Below are 5236 nucleotides of genomic sequence, written 5' to 3' on the forward strand. Positions count from 1 at the left end.
AAATGTTGGGGTGTCACTATGAAGCTCACCTTTTATCAAATAGATGAAGGGTGTGTTAATTAATGAAACTTTTGGTGATTCTAAAACCAAGCAACTAAAACTTAACCCCATAAAAATTTAGAAAGTTACTTAGGTATGTGCAAAATTATATATGATTGCTGTTAAGTCTAGATAATATACTGTGGTATGAAGTGCAACATACATTTATGACAATTGATCCATTTCATTATAAAAGTCAAGACTATTTGAAAGTTTTCTACATTGTATTTCAAACAGATGGAGATACGATAATACAAAAACAAGAGTGGGTGAAAACAATTTCTGCGCTGATGAGAATAGGTTGTTTTCCGATCATAGAACAGTATAACTCATTATTACATTTTATGAACACTGACTAACTATTTCATAGCTCATTATTAAATATGAAGCCATGGTTTATTACCAGGATCAACAGTTGCGCATCATAATTACCCAGATTTCCCAGAGCTTTGATCCGAGTTTGAATTGTTTTGTTTTTGTCTCTGCAGACCAAAAACAGTCTTTAGTCAATGTAATGGGTACCACTAGAATACAGTGCATATCCATAGTAACATCTCTATATGTGTAGAACTAGTTGTAGTGTGACACTCTATTTACCATACAGCTTTTCCATTCAAAATAAGGAATGTTAAGAAACTACTACTTGATAATATTGAAATAAGAGAAGACACAGAAAAAGAAAAATTATGAAAAAATAACATTCATATTCTACAAAACCCCAAATTTACACCTTTGCTTTTCAAAGGTTTCAAAGGCACCAGTAAGTTTTAAAATTCCCAAAGATTCCTCACTCCATCTACAATTTCTTGCGAGAGAAGATTCCCAAAGATTCCTTACTCATATCTCTTAACAAATCCTCTCTTCAGTCTCTCTCCATCTACAATTTCTTGCGAGAGAAGTTGTAGACACATAGGAGGATCTCATAACTAAGTCACGTAAACCAATCATCGCATCACTTGGCTACAATACATATTGGATATGACTCACACTGGAGCAGGAGGGGAGGAGACAGAAAATGTTGAGCAGAAAAATAAAGAGAGTGAGAGATGGATAGATTTTATTATCATCCTTGGATGTCAAATATGACCTATGGTACCAAATGTGAAACATTTTAAATAGTAGGTGTGGGATTAAGTAGCGATTCTCGGTGATCAAGAATTGTACTAATAAAAATTGCAATCAAGAGTAAACATTGTGATTGTGAGAGGAATGTGTGTAGGAGTGAATCATATTGATAATATGTGGAAAGCAAACTTGAATGTAGCACATTGTATCAATGTGTGATACTATTCACTCCAAAACTTGTTCAAAGAAAACTATATGCATAGTTGACAAGTCTTCTCACATGTGCCCCAACACCTCTCCGTGAGCTAAGTCACATGGGAAGAATCGGGCAGATATTGGACAACTAGATGGGCTCTAGCATGTATCAGTGAGTGAGATTTTCCCGTTCAAAGAAGAAGACGGTTTTGAAGTTTGGTGCAACATATGCCATATAATGTGTGAAACACACGGATTAACATCTTTCCTAAGACATGATACATTGGGATTGTCCCACAAGATACTAAAAATCCTAATTAAGCAGTGCATGATTTGATTGAAAGAAAGTATAGACAATATGTTCCATTTAGCACACTATCTATCCACAATGCCTATGTGTCACAATGCAAAATTATGAAATTGGCAATTTGGTTGCTAATTCTAGAGCATGAATATATATTTTGGGGATTGTGTTTTATTTAGGAAATGAATACCACCAAATTTGGAAAGAAGAAAATTTATATTTTAAAAGATAGTTGGGTACATTTGTTTTGCATATTTTCTGCTGTCTTCACTAGCACTCCACTCTCAAAAGTCTAATCTTAGTTTCTCTTCCACACATGGGCATGAATTTAAAGTTTCCTTTTGGATACCAATTGAAATTCTGTGTTTCGCTTCTGTCAGGGTTTCTGATTATATTGCTCAAACTAACATCCGAAGATAAATATTACCTATATACAAATTTAAAGAAGCTTGTAAAGTTAAAAATCTATAAGTCTGAAGAAGTTAGTATCGAGATATGAAAGTTTTGAGTTCAAGGGAGACAATATTTTACGAGAAATCGATAGGACAGAAAGAAAGATATCTTAACATATTTTAAGAGGCCAAAATGGCCTCCTCTTCGAGAGCAAGAATGCAAAATAAACATAACCAAATATAGGACATGAAAAAATCTACTTAGCAAGCCCTTAACAGTCTGAACATGCATACACTGAAACTTTCGCATTCAAAACATCTCCAAAGCACCAAATGATAATGGCAATGGCCTTTCTCTGTCGATGACAAGGGTGATTGGGATCATGGTGCTGATGGTTGTGGCCTACTACACAACACATAGTTTTTCTCCAATTTATTGTAACCCCTTTCGAGCGCTTTGGTTGAGATCTCACTAGTGTAGCCCTTGATTGACAAGATGAGTTGATGTAGTTGTGGTGATATCCTTCAACTCGTCTCTACGTTTCTTTAGTTCTAGCAAGAACAATCCCAGGTCTTTGTACTCATTATGTTGCGCGGTGGCCCAAAGCCTTGTTTGAAGAGGCAGTGGTATCTCCCTCTTTATTTCATCTAATTTTATAAAGTGCAGAATCAAAAACACAGTGTTCTTCTGTTTCTACCTCTCAATGGCACAATTGGCTGGCACATCCATCCATTAATTTGTGTGCATAATTACCTATCTCCATCTCTAACTACTGTGAAATGGTCTAACATTGTCCTGTCACACTGCATAGCACATGAGATGGATGTGTATCCATGTAAGGCTTGATAAAATCCATTCCAATTTTAAAATATCAATTCATATACTCTATCCTATTCCACTTTCATCATAATCAGGTGTGGTGGCAATCCGAGCTATATAGGAATTGGGGTAGTGCCATGTGACAGGAACCATTCTTATATTTCAGCTTACCAACAATAAATATATCCATGCTCAGCAAGTTGTTTTCATGACAAAAGTGACCATCTTGAGTAGCTTTTCCTAGGGAGCTCCCAAAGATGTTGGATATTGGTCATTGATCAGAATAATGCCTCATCACCATTGTGGCTGCTCATGTCTCTATCCAGATTATATCATAGACACCTATGCTTTGCTCCTTATCATGCAAGCAATCATCGAGAGTAAAGATCTCTCTAAATCTCATCAAATTATCAAATATGTTGGAACCTCCCTTGGGTCCAACTTTAAGGCATTAGGTGAAAAGTAGCAACTTGCATTTGTAAATATATATAACATTCATCTGCATCCTTATGTGTAACACACTCTCTCATCAAGCTCCTTTTTACAACACGTCCATTCCACCAAATCCTCTAGTGCTTCTTGGTATATGTAGTTTGGGATGGCATACTGACTCCTATATCCCTATACTCTGTGGAGTTTTATACCATTGCAATTGTGACTCTTAGTATACATAGCAATATATGTGCTCTTGAGGATAACTTCAAAATACTCAGCATATGTCCTTAGAGATCCATTCCATATAGCCATGTGTAAAGTCTCACAAGCCATATGCAATCAAGCGGCTCTCTTCTCTATAATAATGCCCATATCTTCCCTGTAGACAACTCCTTTTCCTTTCCATTCTTGCAAGAAGCACTTGTGACACGTTCTCTTAAGACAGTATGGAATATTTGGCTAAGTATGGTAACCCTTTCCAAAGAGAGAAATCATATGGGTAAACATAACCATATGATCAACATTTCCGAAAAATGGAGCATATAGAGCCAAAAAGTGTATTTTTCCAGCACTCGGTCCCATATTAAAAGAAATTAAAAACAATAAAAAATGAAGTAGTTAATTATTGGGAAGTATTATGATTTCTTAATACTATGCTAATAAGAAAATACGTAGATCTATCTATCTACACATCAAAAGAATCCTACCAATATGCATCTATCAATCTATCTACATATTTGCATCCAAGGATTCCTACTTATATGCGTCTATCAATCTGTCTATATGTATGCATCAAAAGAATGTTATCTATATGCACCTACCAAAACTATCTATTTACATGTATCAGTTGGAAATCTCTCTCTTTCTCATAGTGATCTCACCGTCATGGTAAGCTATTCTGTTATTAACAGAATGGCATGGGTTCAAATCCTTATCCTTTCACGCATCTTTGTTATATTATATATTATTTCTCCTAAATTACATCCCCGGGGGGATTAAATTAATGAACTCGGTGGTTTCGAAACAGTTTGACACAAACCATCTGAACCATACCTGATTGGAAAGAATCACTTTCTCATAAGAACAGAGTGTCTATGGGAGATGGAAGAGAAATGAGATATACATACCGCATCCATGAGGTAAGAGACAGCCATGACGGTGACAAAGACACCGGCGAGTATGGAGGTAGGACCGGTGAGGAGGTTCCACTTGCTGGCGATCACCATATCCTCTTCTACTACGTCTACGTCTACGCCTTCGTTGTCTGCAAAACTTGAAGAAGTCGCGGTGGTCTTCGTTCTTTGTCTGCAGAAGTACAGAGAGGGGAACAGAAACCGGGAGAGAAGATTTGAAGGGTATGTATATATAGTCAGTGATAGATACATACATACATACATAGATATGTAAGTGAAATGCGCAGGCGAGAATACCCCTCCCCTCACTTTTCGGAAATTCCCAGAATACCCCTCTATTTTTCTTTCTCTCTGTAATATACATATAGCAGCATTCATTATCCATCATCTATAAAAACCCACTTAAAACTTGATAACAATCGGCAACGGTTTGAACCGAACCGAACAGCGAAACCGCGGTTCAACGGTTCGGTTCAGGTTTAGGTTTTTTACACCGGTTCAATTCGTTTTTAACAGCCAGAAACTGCGGTTTAAACGGTTTAAACGGCTTACCAGTTTTTTTTTTTTAATTTAAAAAAATGTTTTTAAACAATCTTTTCATTTTTAGACCTTATTCTCACATTTTAGGAACATCTTTAAAAATTTTAAAATTTTAAATAATGAAATATTATAAATTTTAAAATTTTAACTATGTTGAAAACCGAAGCCGAACCACGAAACCACAAATTTTACGGTTTAAAGGTTTGAAAATTGTTTAACGGTTTCATGGTTCGGTTCGGTTCGGTTTGGTTCAGGTTTTTAAAAATTTAAACAGTTTGGACCCTCTCAAACCAAACCGAACCATTGTTGATTG

The 5236-nt window shown here is 35.9% G+C and overlaps 1 long non-coding RNA gene across 1 annotated transcript; it reads right to left on the reverse strand.

The window, feature by feature from the left end:
* Window positions 1-203: 203 nt before the first annotated feature.
* On the reverse strand, window positions 204-4602 carry LOC147869298 (uncharacterized). The gene is made up of 2 exons (XR_015530568.1): window positions 4378-4602; window positions 204-521 (listed from the first exon to the last, which is right to left on the reverse strand). It is a non-coding gene; the product is annotated as an uncharacterized LOC147869298 (long non-coding RNA).
* Window positions 4603-5236: the final 634 nt, after the last annotated feature.

The sequence above is a fragment of the Azolla caroliniana genome, unplaced genomic scaffold, assembly GCF_043228905.1.
Source record: "Azolla caroliniana isolate FFs.n. ecotype wild unplaced genomic scaffold, voAzoCaro1.0.p SCAF_1, whole genome shotgun sequence".
In the NCBI taxonomy this organism is placed as follows: Eukaryota; Viridiplantae; Streptophyta; class Polypodiopsida; order Salviniales; family Salviniaceae; genus Azolla; species Azolla caroliniana.